Raw genomic sequence first — 20,383 nt, 5'->3', positions numbered from 1 at the left:
CAGAAAAACTAAACTAAGACTAAACTAAACCTAGAAAACTAAACTACCAGGACTAAAACCAGAACTAAACTAGGACTAAACCAGGACTAAAACTAAACAGAACTAAACTAAAACTAGGACTAAACTAAACTAAACTAGACTAAACTAAAACTAGGACTAAAACCAAAAAACTAAACTAGGGACTAAACCAGGACTAAAACCAGAACTAAACTAGGACTAAACTAAACCAAAACTAAACTAGGACTAAACCAGGACTAAAACCAGAACTAAACTGGGACTAAACCAGGACTAAAACCTAAACTAGAAAACTAAAACTAAAAAGGACTATGACAAACTATCAAGTAATCCAATGTATTCAGTTTACGTTACTCACTTTAAGTAATTTAATGGATTAAAACATTGGTAACAAATTACATTTTGGTGTGTGTAATCTGTAATCTGTAGGGGAATACATTTTAAAAATAACCTTCCCGACACTGTCCGTGATCACACAAGATCAACTCCTCTCACGATGTAACCAAACGAAATCTCGCAAATTGATTGTAGAAAATGAATATAAACCGTGTTGCAGTTATCTCCATTTGTCAGCAGTATTTGATCTGTTGCGCCCAAACCAAACACAAATTGCGTTGTTTTTTTTTTTTCTTTTGCCATACCTCTTACATGCCTCCCTTTGACACCTCATCTCCTCGGAGCGTAACCGAGTATTTACGATGCACAAAGCTCCACGCCCGTCCCCATGAATATGTATGTACACGGGGCCGTTTGATACGCGACGACGGGACGGAACAGTGCCGCGCTTTTTTTTTTGTCTCCTTTCTCCGGCAATTAGACTTCGCTCTAAAACGACGGAGGCTCTGATGAGAACGTTAATGACGGGATTTGCATTTGGCCCGTTCTGAGCGGGAGTCACGCGACGGTTTATCCGGAGCTTAGGTGAGGATTGGCGCTCCTCGTGCTGGGAGTGCGCGGCGACGTGGTGGACCGCTGCGGCGTCCACCAGGAGGAGTAAAATAGAAGAGTTCCCCGGAGTAAAGGGTGTTTATGTGGGAGATGAAGCGTGTGGCGGCGGTGAGCTGGTTTCGTGTCCGCTCTTGAAATCGAACAGAGGTGTAAATTGGAGGCGGTTTAATGGTGTCGCGCAGAGTTGTTAGCGGTTGTCTCGTTATTTCAGAGTGTCTGCGTCTTGTCCCAGAGCTTTGTTTACCACCGTCCACAAGTGCAGCCAAAATCGTACTTAAAGGAAACCCACTTGTCTCCATGGAGATGTTATAGCTTTGCTGGAATTTTCCACAGTATGGCATTAAACTAAAGCAATACCTTTAGCTCGCCACCCCCTTCCAAGTAGTTCGTCAAAGGATTTCTGAATTACATGTATTGTGCTGTAAAAGTAAAAATGTATTAATTAAATGTCTTTTAGGGCTGGGCACATCAGTGTGTTTATTTTGCATTAACTAATTAATTCACTATCGCCGACAATTATTTTTCTCCCCTTAACACAGTTTTTATTATTATTATTATTGTAACACCTGTAATTTACAGGTAGCTTTAATAACAAAACAAGCCAGTCAGTGTGTGGGTCTAACAGCCATACGGCAGCTTTTATTTACAAAAATATTAAAGGTGCTTTTAACAGGTGAGGATACTACTGCAGGGGGAGGCTCCACCCTAAAGCTGGGGTGAAGGAGACATGCTATAAGTGGAAAACAAACAAGATTAATACCAAGAAAACCGTTACCACAACTGAAAACACCCAATTACAAGTGCCACCATCACCAATAACTATAAATAAGGTCACCCTCTAAGTGAGCCCCTCCACACCCAGACACCTCCAGCCCACACCCACTGCAGAGCTGGAACAAACTGACAATCAACTCAAACTAAAACTCAAAAACGATCTCTCTGATCTGGACTGTTAAAACCCCAAAATAGCCGTGTGTTAGGCCTGCTCAGGAAGAGGAAGTCACCTGGTTCCCCTCTGACCTTTATAGTCTCTGCCATGTGACACATACAGAGATCACATGATCAGCTACCTTGCCACAATACTATTTTTTATTTTTTTTTGTAAACATGTGTTGCTCACTGGCTTTTATTTTGAAAAAGTCCATCGTGAGCGAGCCTTGAACTGTTGACTGCTGCGGCGCTCACAGAAAACAGAGAGAAAGAAAGCGGGATAAACAAACATGGAAAAGGGAAAGGAACTTTTACATGGTCATTTTCATTTTAATGTTCTTCAGACGGTGCAGTCGACACAGACAAAGTCATTTGTAACTGGTCCGGTGATAAGACTGAACTGTCTCATCACTGGAGTTTCACGAGTCTGAAATATCACCTAAATGCAACACACTGTTGATGCTAATTATTCACTGAAACATGGAGAGCGAGACTTCGACCGACCACGTGACATGCAACATGTCAGAGCCGTCGCTCCACACACACACACACATCATGCACAGAGCGTAAGGAATCAAGTGCTTACGGGGGCACCACCGAACGATCCATCGCTCTTCATCACAACCACACCCCCCACTCCCAGTCTCACTGTTTATCCAAAAGAAGCCGGTGCCAGCCTTAATAAAAATAATATTCTTGTGTGCCTTAACAACTTGCTTTGTTCAGAAAAGTAAAAAAATAAATAAAAAATTCTAGGAACTTGACAAACTGCACTGACAGTGTTTTTTTGGTTGTGCTGTGTTTTTGAGATTCTCATTTTTATATCAAACAGGAAACATTAAAACTGTTAGTGGAAACACATTTCAGTTTTGTATTTGGTTTGATTAGATTTTTTCAGTTGAGATTTACTCTGAACACTTTATTTTCCTGCTGCTGATCACATGCACTTTACTTTTGAATTCAATTCATTAAGTCAAATTCTAGGAATTGACAAACTGCACTGAAAGTGTTTCTTTTTTTGAGTAAGATTCAGAATAAACATGGACTTTACAGACTAGTGCCTGCTCCTGTGTAAAGAAATGTTCTGTTTGCACAACAAATGTGGCACTTTCATTTACATTTCCAATAAAAGTCACTAAACACTACTTTGGAATTCATTAACTGGTTTAGTGTATAACATGATTCATCATAGGAACTCATGTGATTAAGATTTTTTATTTATTTATTTTTTTTGCCATACCATTTCTTTTACCATTCTACATGTATCATTTTGATGCCAAACTTTGTGCATTAATAAATGGACCATGTTTTATACTTTATAGGTGTGGCAGACAGCAGGGGGCACATTTAATTTTAGATTTATCTGACGGCAACTTCCTGTGCCAGCGGAAGTCGGGCTTAAATAGGCCGCACAGCAAACCCTCAGTCCCGATAATTATTTTAACTCTTTTAAACTGCGGAAAGATCTAGTTTTGTCTTGCATTTGTTTCAGCATTTATACTTCTACAAAAGAGTATAGTTATAGTACAAGTTATAGAACAGATTTATCTGGGAATACATTTCTGGACAGCATCAAAAACTATCAAAAATGTTTTATTACAATGATTCTGTAGAGCTAATTTCAATGGAATTGTAAACAGTATTCTTGTACCATTCTTTAAGCTCCGATAAAACCTGTGTGTGTCGTCCTAATGAATCGTGGTGAACACCTCTCACACCAGTCGTCACTCTGAGTCCTCGTGCGAATGGGCCCTTTTTGCCTCACTATATTCCCGTCCATTCCTCATCCCTGTGTAGCTCCGGGCAAATGACTTCCCTTTTCAATTCAGAGTAATAAAGCATTTCTCACTCAGGTCCGACTTCCGAGTAAATTAAATTGGTTTCTGGGAGTTTGACAGACAGCTCTCACAAAGCCAGGCCTGCAGCGCTCCAAATGAATCCACAGACAAGGAACTCATCCCGGCCCATCAGAGCGGGAGCGGGCTAATGCAGACTGTCACGGAGAATAGGGCACTTTGAGCAGCGCATTTAGGTTTGTGAATGTCAAAATTATAGTCTGGCTTCCCTGAAAACCACCAGAGACTGTACTGGGGATTTGTACAGTTTTGGTTTAAAGCGGATGTACCCAATTTTTCCCATGTATTTGAGCGAAATGTGTTTAACCCCAGAACAGATCACAGTTTTTAAAGGTCTTTTATTTCGCAAAATTGACTCTTGGGAGCTTTTGGTCGTGTTAGGATATTATTACCAGCTCAAAAACAGACCTGGAGTTGTGTTTTGTTTCATTCACATGTTTGAGTAACCACTTATTATTAGTCTGTTTACATCTCCAAAGCTTAAAACGCTCTGTTCCACCTTGTGATGTCGTGTAGTGGTAGTTTTCAAGTTTAACAGCTCCTTTTACCTTTACTTCAGTAGAGATTGACAATTCCAGGGCTGGAATTACCCAAATGATTCTAGTGAAGGTGTATGGAGTTTAAAAACACAGTGGAGCACTTAAATCTGTGTATTATTCGTTTTTTCAAAATAAAACCAAACATAAGAACATTTTAAAAACAACTATTTTCTTCATTATTTGTCTCCAAAACCAAAATTAAACAACAGATAATGATTCGTTTTGTTCAGTTTTTGATTTTGTGTTTAAAGAAAGAATGGAAAAAAAAAAAAAAAAACGTTTCCCATTTCCATGCACTCATAGACACTCAGGTGTGTTTCAGTTCTTGTTTAGTCATGTTTTACTCCTGTTTTACTCCTGTTTTAGTCCTAGTTCAGTCTTGGTTTGTCTTGTTTTAGTCCTAATTCAGTCTTGGTTTCGTCCTGTTTTAGTCCTGGTTTAATCCTTGTTTAGTCCTGTTTTAGTTCTAATTCAGTCCTGGTTCAGTCCTGGGATCAGTCTGAGTTCAATCCTGTTTTTGTCCTGTTTAAATCCTAGTCCAGTCTTGGTTTAGTCCTCCTGGTTCGGTCCTGGAATCAGTTCTTGTTTAGTCCTGTTTTAGACCTCGTCAAGTCCTGGTTCAGTCCTGGGATCAGTTCTAGGTCAATCCTGGTTTAGTCCTGTTTTAGTCCTAGTCCAGTCTTGGTTTAGTCCTCCAGGTTCGGTCCTGGGATCAGTTCTGGCTTAGTCCTGGTTCAGTCCTGGTTCAGTTCATATGTGACACAAAAGTTTGGCATTATCCTTTTTTTTTTTTCCCCCCCATTATTCATTTAGATACAAAACCGAAAAAAAAAAAAAAAAAAAAAAAAAGTAATTTGTTTTTTCAGTTTGCTTTTAGAGACAAATAATAAATAATGAAGATTTTTTATTTATTTTTTTTCAATTTCCGCATCATTGTTGTAGCAGCTTTAGTTCATTGTCACGTGGGAGGGTGGCAGAAATATGCTGCAGTTTGTTAAAAAAAAAAAAGCCAAATCAATCTAAAAACCACTTCGGCGACATATCCAAGGCCCACACATCACTCTTAGAAAGTAGAAAGCTCTGAAAAGTTGATTTTGCATAAGATGGGCCCTTTAAAAAGAGATCTATCTTACATTTCGTCAATCACACATGGTTGTAATGCCCCAAAATATCCTAAAAAACAAAACAAAAAACACAGATTTGAGCTGTAACTTGGTCTGGTTTGGTCTCCATGAAGACAGAAAGGTTTAATGCCGCACTGTGAAACATTCCAGACAAATCCCTTCCCTCTGCTTTGTTATCATAAAACACTCTGTATCGTTTGACTGTTAGTTGGTGCTTGACTAGTCTGTTGAAGTGCAGTTTTGTAAGTGCAGAATTCTTCCTGAAACTTGGGCCAAATCTGTGAAAAATGCAGCTGACCTTTTCCGCCGAGCCTTTCTCATCTTTGTGCATAAAATGGGCGACTTCGAAAAGGCCGTAATCATGAAAAAGTTCCTGTAACTTCTGCAGATTGGTGTCGGTGGAGTTCTTTTCAGACAGATTTTTTAGAGCAGAAAGAGACGGAGGTTTGGGCAGCCCGTTCTGGTCATTTGGGTTTATTGGTCATTACACAGTCTCGGCCGGGGGAGCTCTGAACCTTGTTACATTTTTACCATTGTAAGTTCAATTGTTTTAAAAGAAAGTTCCCCATTTCTGTCGCAGAGTTTAAGACTAGATGATTACAAGATCAGTTTGGTTTTATATTTGCGATTACAGTCTGTGCTACTGTCTAACCACCAAAATATGAGAATAGGAGTGTCTTGCCTAATGACACAACTGTGAAATTCTGCTTTTTTGGTCAAATGGTTATATTGTGATTCACTGATATTGTCTTGGATGCAGTTCTATGTTCATATACAGATAGATGCAGATTTTTCTATTGATTACATCCATAAAAGTTTTCCATCTGTATTAACTCTTTCCCCCATGAAGACGACATTTGACGACCCCCTGTTTCCTTAATGACGTGTTTTGACACCTCCGCTGTATCACTAAAGACGTGATATGACGACCATTAGAAACATTTCCCGTTTTTCACATGTAAACAGAGACTGTGACAGGTGGGGGCCACTACAACCCACACTAGGCTGACCAATAGGATTCAAGGATGCGTTTTCGCAGATTTTTTCCGAAGTTAATCAAAGTAGCGACGATTGTAGCTTCTGGAAAAAACACAACTGCGGCGCTGCAGCGTACAGTTTTAGAAATTATGAGTTCAGAGTGTAAGATTTCCAGAGATACCAAATATGTCTGTGTTACAATTACGTTCATGAGTGTGAAAATCATTTATAATCACTCATCAAAGTCTGTTTTCATTTATGCAGTTATGCTCTAAGGGCAGCCCTAGTCTTATATGTATGGGTTGTTCCTACTAGGGCGTCCAAGAGGGACAGAGTTAAATATCATTGCCCTGTTGATACTTTGCAGTGACATCGTACTTGAGGTGTTCACATTCACCTATATTGGTGAAATATTCAGGGCATAGGTTTGCGTTGGGGCGGAGGGGGCATGTCACAAGCAATATTTGGGGAAGACAAAATAGTCCCTACCAATAATTAATATATTATTATATTTAAATTTTAATAAATATATACATTTGAGTCCACCCTGGTCTAAACAAAGAGGTGGATTTTTCACCCTTTCTATAACTGTAGCTCCGCCTCCTGTCTGTTTGAACTATTTGAACTGTGGCCACAGTTATTGGGACCCATTAAGCCGCTTCATGTTTGCTCTTAATTGTTGCCTTAACATGCCATGTCTTCATCACAATGTTGCCAATTGTCAATTGGCCACCAAATACCCGGGTATTTCTCATCACCTTTGTTACGAAATTTCTGGTGTTTTCTTCTTCTTGATGATTGATTGAAAACAATTTTTGAAGTGTGCTGTATAATCTAAGGGACATATGTAATGTTGACTATACTCCAACTTATACAGAACAGTGTTTTTGTCTGTTGTGCTGTGAATGGTATGTTTTCAATATACTTGGATTCAACATGTAAATATTTTTGGAGATGTTGTTTTTTAACTATATCACGTGTCTGGGATCACGACCCCTATAAATGGTCACACCTGCTGCTCACTCAGTCAGCCCTGATGAAGACTAAGTAGTCCAAACATGTTGGCGTGACTATTCACCTCAAATCAGAGAGCCTCTGCCATCCTTTTTTTCCACTCTACAAGAATCTAAGCCCTCCGGTTTGATGAGCAACTGTATTCGTAAGTTTTTCATCCAGTGCAGCTCTCCAACTTTGTTATTTTCAAATATATACATTTATTCCAATATTTTTCCAAACTATTAATTGAACGTGTTTTAGTTCACATTTTGTTTATTAGACGTTCTGAGTAGAGGTCTGCACGGGACTGAATTTTCAGTTCCGCTCCCGCCGTCACTTGCTCTGTGCAGTCCCGCTCCCACAATAGTAAATTCTGCAATATTTTGTCGCGCTCCCACCCACACGTCCCGCAAGATCGGGATGTTGGCTTTCTTAGGCTCTATCAAACATGAAGAAGTGGAAAGGAATTGTCTAAAATGTGTGCAAGATTAGACCACATTCACAAGTTTAGGCTACTTAAAATGTTTTTATTAAGGCCAAATAAAATATCCAGCACAAATGATGTATGAAAGGCTCATTCATCATCTGTATATTTTACTTTACACTCATATTTACTTTGTGGGACTACAGTTTATCATCCCACCCGCCCACTCCCTCAGTGAGCTTTCAAAATGTGTCCCATTGTTATGCGTTGGGTCCCGGGGGTGCATGGCTGTGGGTCTGAGATGTATTCAGTGATATACCTTGTCGCCGCAGAAAAAGAGCGACTATCACCACAAGTGCACCTCTCAAACAGAGCTCTACTCGTGCACTGTGAGACCCCGACTCTACTGACAATATTCCATGGAAAAATGTACGGACATGACCTCAGAAATATCCCATCACCAACAAGTAAAAGGAAATCTGCTACAAACATCTACATCACTGGAGGAGGGGGGTCAGACCTATGCCCTTGTGATCATCAGTTGCCATGGAGACACAGTTAGTCTGAAAACTCAAGTAAAAATACAAAATGGATTTAAAGCACAAAGTACAGAATGTTGTGATGTCATCTGAAACCCAGACATAGTAATTGGTGTGAAGTAAACAGAATAATTATCAAATACTCTATATTCTATACTACTACATATAAGTACGGTATATAAGAACACTGTGTACTGCTGCTTCCATCCTGAGTCCTGTTATAACACGCAGGCCCAGATCTGACTGTGGACGCAGAGAGAGCACTCACATGAGCAGGTTCACGCTGAGCTCTAATGTAAGTGTATGAATGAAGCCCAGCAGCAGCTCGTGTTAGTGAAAGGAACGCTCACACTGGCCTTTTAAAGCACGTCTGTGGAGGCTGTCATGGTGAAGACAGACTCTGCGATGTCTCGGATCAAATTTCCGGAAAAAGGCCCATCCAGTAAATATGTGATTACATCAGTTTGGAGCGGGGCCACGGTCTGAGTGGATCCGCTCTTGTGTATCTGATCATATTGAGTTTTCACTGTGGGGTCAGACTAATACTGGCGTTCTTGACAAATACAAGCAAATAAGGTTGTCCAGATTGCTCTCTCTGTTTCAAATGAAGACATCTGGCTGAAGAAAAACTGTTTGTCGACAAGCAGTGAACTGATCCTGAGCACAAAAGGAACGGGACGTGTTCCAGACACGATTTTATGACTTAGTTTAAGGAAAGTTATTCTCAATGTAGTGACCCAACATAAAGAGTAAAAGAGGAGATCGATATCCTGTGAGCAGCAATAGACAAGGTGCAGCATAAAGAGAGGTTAAACATTTGACTTGTTATACAACACACACACACACACACACACACACACACACACACACACACCAAGCATGAACTTATAAAGCTGGCATTAGAATAATGCTTTCACAGAATGGTCTTTTTATATGGGACATCTAATGGAGACAAATACCAAATATAGATCTTTAAAATGCTGTGAACAAGTTTGCAACACTTCCCATAAAAGTTATTATAAAAATCGCTTACGTTTTAATATACTAGTAGAAAGAGACACAATCAACTCTTTGTGAATTCTAAAACTGCTCCTACTCTACAGCGGCTTGTGCAGTGGCTCTGCTGTGAATAGAGAGCAGACACACACTAAAGTTCCATAGCTAGAAAGAATGAAATGTGCAAGCATGCACTGTCTTATACAAATGTGGATACAGATTATTTTCTGTTTTTACAAATTTGTTTATTTGAATTATTCAGGAACTCATCCTGGTCCAGTATGGACCTCAAATTATTGCATAGGCACTGAAAATAGGACACACTCTTCCAGGGTGCAGCCCAGAGACCACAAGTCCAGGGCCACAGACACTGAGCAGCCAAGACTGGCCTCTGGAGCCCTGTACTCCCAAGGCTGAATGATCATGTTGTGGTCCACCTCTGAAGTGTAACAGGCACATCCAAAATCGATAAGTTGAACTTTGAAAGGCCAAACATTTTGGCTCAACAAGATAATATTATCTGGCTTTAAATCTGCATGAACAATCCCAGCTTCACTGAGCGCCTCAAAAGCCACCAGGAGCTGTTAGTCTGCACCTATGCTGTGCCACATAATGAAGCAGGCTCCTCTCTAACATCTCAAACACCGTGCATTTGAAGTCACAGAACTTTACACTATTATGCTGGTCAGGTTGTCTAACACTCAAGTCCTGCAAGGTTTTGACTTCATTCTCCAAGTTGTCTGAGGCATGTCTAAGGTCTTTCACAGTGGGTTGCTCTGGATCTATTACTATCGATCGAGAATTAATTGAAAAATGGTTGTGAAAGAACTTGAAGAGTTTGTAGCTTCTACTGTTACGGTTATTGTGTCTGCCAACGATGTGTGATAAACTGAGCAGACTAAACAGGCTGTTAGAATGGTGTTACCTCCTCGAAAACATACCTGAAGTCGCACATCTAGCTACATCTCTCAAACTCAAAATGCTCTGTTCCACCTTGTGATGTCATGAAGTGATCAAATTAACAGCTCCTTTTACCTTTTGTTCAGTAGAGATACGCAATTAAAGGTCTGAAATTATCCAAATGATTCTAGTAAAGATGAGTTCGAGAGAAGAACTTAGCCTAAATCTGAAGGGTTTGCGTGTTAAATCTGTGTAAATGATAAAAAACACAACTCCAGGTTTGTTTGTGATGAGGAAACGACCCTTTAACTGATGTAAAACCATAATAAATATTTAGCACAGATTTTACCAAACCAAGTCATAGTTAGAAAAACATGAAAACCTGTCATGTACTTGAAACCTACAGACTATTTCACATCTCTCATACTCAAAAGTATACAATAATGTAAGTTGAGCACAGTGTTGGCTGCAGGTCTTTCTTTTATAAAGAGGAGGAAGCTGCAGAGCCGGAGCAGCCTCTTGTGTCTGGGGAAATATGGCCGACTTTCTTTAGGATTAACTTAAGTAGGTTTAACTGAAGAGCAAACAATAAGGAGAGACGCAATTAAAGGGCTCCATTAAACCAACGCCTCTCCCACAAACACTGAGATGGAGGCAGCCTTTCTTCTTTATAGATTTATTTTCAACACATCCATCAGACAGAGCCAAAAAAAAAAAAAAAAAAGCTATAATCTTTCAGTTGTGTTTATATTTTTGTTGGGATACATTAGGGATGGGACGAGCACCTGCCCCTTTGCCTTAATGGTCAACACAGTTTTTTGGTTTAATATTTGTGGACAAACACTTGAGACTGTTGTTGTAGATTTCCTCCACAGCCCAGTGTGAGGCGGCTGCTCACAGACAGGGGGCGCTGGTCTGCACAGAGAACCACTCACGCAAGAGTTGGAGGTGATCAGTATTTTCAGTATTTTTAAACTGCATGTTAATTCTCTAAAGCACAGGTGTCAAACATATTGTCCGGGAGCCAGATCCGGCCCTCCAAGACCTTTAATCTGCCCCTCAGCTGATTTTCTACTAAAATATTTTAATTATATTTTCTATTAAAATATTGGTAATTTTCTGTGGTGTTTATCACAGCAGCGTCTCCAGTGTCTCTGTACGTGGCCCCTCCCACCAGAGCAGCACAAATGAAGACTTGTCTCTTTCCAAACGCTCTTAAAGGACGATCGTTTTGACTGTTGACCGTGACACCCTCATCAGAAAAATGTCCAAAACTGAGAAAAGTGGCGTCGAGTGCAGGATTATCCAAGAAAAATTGACTTATTCCTATTTGCAAACAAGTTCATATTAAAACATTGTGTTGAAATTGCATTTTTCTTAAACTTTCAGGTTGTTCATAATATTATAATATTTTATAAAAGAAAGAGTTCATCAATTAAAAAAAGATTTCTGTAATAGATTTGTGTTTCTCTGCACAAATATTTGAACTTATTGTTATTTTTGGGGTTTATATGCCATGAGTTTTCTGATCCGGCCCGTTTAGGATCAAAGTAGGCTGATACGGCCCCCGGACCAAAATGAGTTTGACACCCCTGCTCTAAAGTATTATTTCCCAAAGATTGGGTCGTGACCTTCGGGTGGGTCACAAGAGATTTTTTTTTTTTTTTGGGGTCACCTTGTCAGGATCTGTATGAGTCAGCGAATCCTCTCTGCCTGCCCTGAACGAGTTTTCCTGCAGCTAAAATTAAGAAATGTTTGCTTGGTTGTCCAAAAAGAAGGTGATAAATGAGCAAAGGTCAGAGCACTTCAGGATGCTTATGGATCCTTTTATTGCTGCTTCAATGACTGTTTCTCGTTGTTTAAAACTTGGCTACATCGCATCTACAACGCTCCTGGATTTTTTTCTTTGTGGGTTGAAAAAAAAATTGCGTCCACACACGTGCCGGATCAGTAAATATTCACATCTACACGACAACGGAGCAGTGAGAGAAAATAGTGTAATACATCTGCCACACCTGTATGTGGCGCTGTGAACAATCATAATAATATTTAACAATGCAGATCTCATCACCGTTTTTTTAAACTTTAAGGTAATTTAGCCTATTTTAGATGTATCCCAGAAATATAGCCATTTTGTTTTGCAAAAGTTAAACATAAGTCACAGACAGAATCCATATAATTCACTGAGTCGTGTCCTTTAGTCCAACAGAAGCTGAACCGCATAAGCGCCCAATAGCGAGCTGTTTTTTGAGCACTTTATTTATGCAAATTATCCATGTGGTTTTAAGTTTTGTTTCTGTAAAACGTAAACAAATATGCTCAAAGCTGTGTGGATAGGGAAGACTTGCGGACACAGAAACGACGTGTCTGGACGCAGATCGTTTCTGATAGGGTGATACACGGATTTGTTTCAGTGTAAATGTCGTCTTTGTTATTGATCCGTGTGTGTAATCTGTGGTGTGTGTTGTTAGTATTGGTGCTAGCAGCTCGTCTTGGTTGCTGGGTGATGGGAGCGGCTCCGTAGGCTACACCTGTCCCATTTTGGCAACGCTCTTGCAGTCTGTGGAGGCCAGTTCAAGGGCTGCAGGCTTCGCTGCATCAAAGGACCCTGGCGATGACGGGATCGCAACGTCATCTTTTTCCAAAAGCTGCAGTTTACTTGTCCGCACGACAACGCAACGCCAGCATGGCAGGGAGATTCTCTTGCTTTCCTTCTCCCACTCGAACTGACACCTGTGGATGTTGACTCTGTCTGGGACCTGATCATGGTTGTCTACATGGCAGCTAAGTTTGTGATTCCAAGGGGAGCATCTCTCCAGACCCACCCCGCTTCCCATGCCTTCATTGTTGTATTGTGTTTTTGTATTGTATAGTGTTTTTGCCTAATGCCACCCCCCACTCTCCTCCCCCGGTTACAAGTCGAGTCTTCATGTCGTACTTTTTGGGGTTTTTTTTGTCCTGGTCCCACATTATGCTTGTCACAGGAGCATGTTCTGGGGTTTGTTGCTTTTTTTTTTTTTCCCCTCCTCTCCTCATGTTATGCTGGATTTTTTTTTCTTTCTTTCTTTAAAGGGCCCATGTCATGCAAAATCAACTTTTCAGATCTTTCTTCCTCCTAAGAGTGATGTGTGGGCCTTGTATATGTCACCAAAGTGTTTTTTAGATTGATTCTGCGTGTTTTTTTAACAAATTGCAGAGTATTTCTGCCATCCTCCCATGTGACAATGAACTAAAGCTGCTACAACGATGACTCAGCAGCTACACCTATGACACGTTTGACAAAGCAGAAAGTGCTTCACACCTGCCCCCCCTCCCCCGCTCCACCACCTCTACCCTGCATCAGCTGACAATTCCCACATGAACACCTAAACAAAAGTGACAGCCTAAGCTCATTGTTCTACACTGCAGTGAACAAGATATAATAAGTTTATCTACTCGTGTTTATTAATACTTTACCAATCAGTAATGTTCAGCTGATGTTGATGCGGTGCTTGCTCTTCCTGCACCTCAAAGTCCTCATCCGATTCTGGGTCCAACACATGCGGCTGAACGCGCTGTATCTCCATGATGAATAAAAGTTTATTCCTACCACTATCAGGGTGCACGCCTGTCTCCCCCTCCCTCCCTGAGATGGGCGGAGGAAGGGCGGCTCACTCGTCGCCTATGTCACGTTTGGAGGGCGGAGCCTGTGCTTTCTCAGGACGGGCGGGAGGATGAGCAATAATCGGCCTTTTATAGTTCCTGGTCTGTGACTGTCTCCAAGAAATCAGTAAGATTTCATAACTATTGTGTAATGGATGTTCCAAAACCCAAATTGTGCAGAAGATACAATGTGAAAAGAGTTATTTTGCATCAGATGGGCCCTTTAATGGTGCATTTTTCTTTATGAAGATGTTATTGCTTTGTCTGAAACATTTCACAGTATGGCATTAAACCTTTCTATCTTTATGGAGACCAAAATATACCATGTTACAGGTCAGATCTGTGGAGAGGTGACCCCACTCAGTCAGAATGTCTGTTTTTCTAGGTATTTTTGAACTTTAAAACCACCTGTAACTGGATAAACGTAAGACAGATCTGTTTAAAGACATGTCACATTCAGAAAGTTCCACACTGTATCTTTACATTTTGAAGAGTATAGCGGCAGTTTGTGTTTAGAGACGAGTTTTAATTACTTTTCATTATATAGGACCCCAGATTTTTCCATACACAGTGCACTACTTGTTGATAACCCAATAATTACCGCCATGCTTTTTCTTTTTTTCCCCCCTTTTCTTTCCTTGCCTTTTTTCCTGACATTGGTGGCGCCCCCGGAGGTCAGGGGAGCGTACTAAGTGGGGAGGTGGTTGATCCCCGTTGCTAATTACACGCCACATGGCATTGTTATTCTGCACTAATTGCGTGCTGTGAGTGAGTAAAAGCGCCGTGCCTTGGAGGGTTTTTAATCTATGTATTAAGCCCTGTGAATTTGGCAGCAGCAGCAGAGCCTTCCCCGCACTCAATAACAGCATTTCCCCGACATAAGCGCATACTGGGTCCTCTAGGGGGCGGCGGAGAGGCGAGGGCTGCAGATTTAGACATCATTAAAGTTTCATTAATTGGAATTCCATGTGATTGTGAGTCTGCACACAAAAACGCAGTTGTTCTAATTGAGAAATCCAAGCCAAATGCCATGTTAAGTGCTGCTACATGGAAGTTCAGTTTTTATTTTATTTTATTTTTTTCATTAGGTTTACAGGTGATTATTGCAACAACTCCTAAGAGATTTAAGACACGTTATAATGTTAGCTCCTCAAAAACAGATTTGGAGTTGTGTTTTGTTTCATTCACATGTTTGAGTAACTTTTTTATTACCAGAGTTGGGACCAAGTCGTCGTTTTGCAAGTCTCAAATAAGTCTAAAGTCGTTGACCTCAAGGCCGAGTCAAGTCCCAAGTCAAACACAGGCAAGTCCAAGTCGAGTCTCGAGTCACTGGCCCATAAGTCCAAGTCAAGTCCAAGTCGTCTGCTTTGAGCTTCAAGTCATTTCATGTCTTTAAACCAAAAAAGTACCAAATATAGCTTACATTTTTGCTATTTATATGACTTTTAAACTCAATTGTAGGGATGTAACAATAACCAAAATATCGTGATATTGTCATCGTCAAAAGTTTCACAATAATATCGTGGGCTGTCACAGTGTATCAAATCACAAGTTTCTTTGCTTAAAAGCATTATTTTATAGAAGCAACAGATTATAATCATAGGAAACTACATATCCCATGATTCATTTCAGTGCAAACAACATGAAGAAATATGTTTTTTACTTGAATTCTCGTGATTATGATGGAAACTATTCACACCAAAATCTTGTCACGATATTTTAAAAGCAAAAAAGTTTCATATCTACGATTATATTTGCCACTCCAAAACATCACAATAAATATCAAACCATGAGATTCATATCGTGATAATATTGTACCGAGAGGTTTGGATATCATTACATCCCTACTAAACTGTACTTAAAAAGTCTTGGTATATGAGTATGTTTGTACAAATGCAAATTTTTCCTTTTTAAATGTCTTGACAATAGCGTGACTCATTACGGTCAGAATAAAAACAATTGAGATTAAGATTTAAGAGAACTTAATAAAAGTTATTTTGTCTGCACTGAAATGGAATGTAGTTTTATTTGTTGAAAAGAGGTATTTTCTAAAAACATATCCTTTTTAGGAGCATCAGGTCTTCTCAAATCACAGGGCTCAAGTCCAAGTCAAGTCGCAAGTCACTGACCTTCAAGTCCAAGTCGAGTCCCAAGTCTTAGTCCATTTTATCAAGTCAAGTCTCAAATCCTAAAAGTAGTGACTCGAGTCCAAGTCGAGTTAGCATTTCCAAAGCTCAAAATGCTCTGTTCCACCTTGTGATGTCATGAAGCTATAGTTTTCAAGTTAACAGTTACGTTTTACCTTTTGTTCAGTACAGATTGGACATTCCAGAGCTGAAATCATCCAAATGATTCTAGTGTAGGTGTATGGAGTTTAAAAACGCAGAAGAACTCAGCCTAAATACATACAATTTGTGTGTTAAGCATGTGTGAATGAACAAAACACAACTCCAGGTCTGTTTGTGATACAGAAACAACATTATAACATAGATCTGATTTAAAATACCAGTTCAATTGACATGGATGAAGAGAGACTAATGACACCTCCAGCGCTGTGTGTATCAGGAGGAGGGGGTGGGGGTCATGGGTGGGGCGTATTCGCTTTAATTACTGCGATCAATAGTCACTTGTCAGAAATGGTTGCTTAAGTGAAATGCTTCATACTGATGGCCGGATCCATACTCTCGTTGGATAATATTGGCTGACGTCGCACAAAGGGGAAATCATGCAGGACCGGGCCTCTGCTGTTACCACATGAACACAAGTGAATGACAATGTTTATTTCACTTCAGTTATCTCTTTTTACAGGTCCCATGTTGTGCAGAACTGACTCTTGGGATCTTCAAGTTGTGTTATAATGTTGTTACTTCGTCAAAAAAAAAAAAAAAAAAAAAGGAGTTGTGTTTTGTTTCATTCACACATGTTGGAGTAACTCTTTATTATCAGTCTGTCATATCACCACATCAGTTCAGATTAATGTTGTACTGTGGAACATTCTGGGGAAATCAATTATATATACCTGGATACCACTGTTGGGCAAGTTACTTTGAAACTGTAATGTGTTATTTATGACTTGTTACTGTCATTTCAAATTACTTTGTTACATTACAATATTACTGCATTTAAAATGTAAGAAATCACATGACTATTGCAGCACTTTTATGTTACTCTCAACAAAATAAGTGCGGAGATGCTGAACTTTTGTGCCGTATATGGACTGAACCAGGACGAAACCAGGACTGAACTGTGGACTGAACCAGGAGGTCTAAACCAGGTCTAAACCAGAACTGAACCAGGTCTAAACCAGGACTAAACTAGGTCTAAACCAAGACTAAACCAGGATCAAACCAGGACTAGTCTTGGACTAGAACTTGGAATCCGGGACCGCCCCTGAGAGAACCCCCGAGCTCGATTGGGCCTCAGCTGTGTTTAGTTCCGTGGAGTTCTGCGCCGGCTGGTCCTTTCGCTTGCAATCTCGGTCTACACGGGCGCATCTCCGACGTGTCACCGCTGCTGATATTGCTGTGATTTTAGCAAATTTACACGAAGGAAAACCCACCACTTCAATCCAGGTAAAAAAAAAAAAAGCATTGTAACGCGTGTTACTGACATTTGTGCCGAGTAAAATATTACCACTTTTTTCCCTGTAGTGTCACATTACTGCGTTACAGCAAAATGCAATGCATTACAGTAATTTGTTACTTTTATAATGCGTTACTCCCAACACTGCTGGATCCAAGCTGGATACATTGAGTACCTAAGTAATGCAGTGTAATGATATGCACCATCACAGTCATGAACACTACACTGATACACCAGACTTACACTCTTTCTCTGTCTCTGTCTCTTTCTCTACATATCTCTCTTTCTATCTGTCTCTGTCTTTCTCCAAATCTGTGTAAAATTGGAGAAATGGAAAAATAAGATAAAGCTGAAAGTGTAATCAGTAGAAATAGCTTCTTGCATAATTCAGTGATGAAAGAATTGTTAAGGCTCCAGAATACCTTAAAACCCGCGTTATGACTGAGTGAGCTCGCCTCTTCACAGATCTAACCTGTAACTTGGCCTGGAAGAGTCACCTGCGTGTCTCCATAGAGACAGATGGAGGTTTAACCCTGCGTTCGATTATCCTTCTGAATCGGTTTTCCGAGAAAGTTGCCTAGCGGCACACGTGAGTAGACCGAGCGACACGTGAGCGAGCACACGTGAGCAGACCGAGCGACACACGTGAGCAGACCGAGCGACACACGTGAGCAGACCGAGCGACACACGTGAGCAGACCGAGCGACACACGTGAGCAGACCGAGCGACACACGTGAGCAGACCGAGCGACACACGTGAGCAGACCGAGCGACACACGTGAGCAGACCGAGCGACACACGTGAGCAGACCGAGCGACACACGCGAGCAGACCGAGCAGGGATTCCGAATCAGAATCCAAGATGGCTACACCCACTGTGACGTGTAAATCTGAACTGTTTTCATTGTGTTTGAACACTTTGGAGGTTTAAATGACAATTTCAATCACTCATATCACTGCGGTACCTTACTGCATCTGTATCACGGTCTGTGGGTGTGGTAGTCAGTAGCTCAGACGTGACGTCAACATAATCAGAACATAACTGAACGCAGGGTAAGGCGAGACACTGCAGGTGAATAGGAACGTGTGAATTTAAGGATATGAAACATTGCATGAATCCTCTCATGTAGTTTAATTACATAAATATAAGAAAAAAAAAAAAAATGTTATATTTTATTATTAAAATATTATTAAAAATTTGATGTATATACTGAAAAATAAACAGAGAGGATTTTGGATATCTTTCAGTATTTCAGCAAGCTATCTGACTGAAAATTTGCCAAAAAAATAATTATATTATTATTATTATTATTATTATTATTATTTTTATTATTAATAATAATAATAATAATAATAATAATAATAATAATAATAATAATAATATAATAAAATAATAATAATAATAATAATAATAATTATTATTATTATTATTATTATTATTTTAATTTGTTTTTGTTAAAAACTTGGAATTAGTATTCAGTATTTTTCATGCAAATCTTGTTGAGTCCGAGACTGTAAAGTTTGGTGTGTGTAGGTGCTTTAAGGGCTGATCTTTATGTAACAATGGAGGAAATGCATTTTCAGACCAAAGAGTTTGTTTTCAGACCTGACAGTTTGGACTGTTCACTAGCGCTCTTCCTCAGAGTCACGTGATGTTGCTGTGACGTATCTGGTTAGCTGATTTATACAAGTGAGAGTAAAAAAAGCCCCTCTCATTACTCTCACACACCTGGGATACTGTCCTGAGGAAGTGGGACTGCAGATGGCGCTGTCGTCCTGCCTCCACCGGTAGGAAGACAGCGCCAAAAATTAAATTTTAAATCAGCTGAGCGGACACATCACAGCAACATCACATGACTCTGAGGAAGAGCGCAGGGAGCAGAACAAACTGTCAGGTCTGAAAACAAACTCTTTGTTTGAAAAAAAACCTCATAACCTAAATTATCGGAAGACCAGATGAACCTCACTGGACAATTTTGTTATTTCCACATGAACACTTATGCTGAGACCAAACTGACCAACTACCAACTACCTGTAGTCTCTGACCTTAATGCCATACTTTGTCACATTCAAGACAATGCTGTAACATCTCCATGGAGACAATCAGGTGGTGTACCCTCCTCCAGAGAAGTTACATTGTGCATGTTTAAGAACATACTCCATTAAGTTGTAATTTAGTGAGTATTAAATAAGAGTGACCAATATAAAGACACTTGGTTATAATATTACATGTCAGTTTCTCCATTTCTTGTTGTTAATGACAGATTCTTTGCTGTTGTGTGGGTGGTCCTCCTCTGTAAGCATGAAAGCTCACATTTACCGAGCGGATCTCAAATAGTCGGGATTAAAAATGTGTGAATCAATAGAGCCACCTCTGCCTGTGACCTTTGACCTTTGATAAATTACCCGAGCTCCGCCGGAGACGACCTCGCAGATCTGAGCCGTGTCTGGAGAATTCTGTTCTAACCACTTTCTTTCTGTGACATTTCTGCTTATTCTTACGGTGAGCCAAAAGTGAAAAAAGATCACATTTTTCTTTTGAGTCTCACCTCTAAATGATGCAGGGCTGAGTCAATGAATGCCTCACTTTCAATTACGTTAAAGGGGACGCATTATGAAAAAGTCAATAAAAGTGTCTGATTTCTTAAAACTGAATTCTCTCACCTGTAGATTTCTCAGATATACTGTGTAGTTTATGCTGGGCGTACTCTCAGCCCCAGCTTAAACTGTTCGACCAAATCGCAGGGTTTAAAAGTTCACAGCTCACGAATCATGTTCTCACACTATACAAACCGATGCTCGGATGTGATCTGCCTGCGCACACTGTACGTTCATATAATGACTGGAGTTGTTGTTCTGGAAGTAGAAAACCACGAAGAAGAAGACGTGTGGAGATACAATACTCATCCAGATAAA

This window comes from Boleophthalmus pectinirostris, unplaced genomic scaffold, assembly GCF_026225935.1.
Source record: "Boleophthalmus pectinirostris isolate CB_2022bp ecotype Guang Dong unplaced genomic scaffold, ASM2622593v1 HiC_scaffold_2, whole genome shotgun sequence".
Taxonomy (NCBI): Eukaryota; Metazoa; Chordata; class Actinopteri; order Gobiiformes; family Gobiidae; genus Boleophthalmus; species Boleophthalmus pectinirostris.
Note: the sequence above shows the minus strand (reverse complement) of the source record.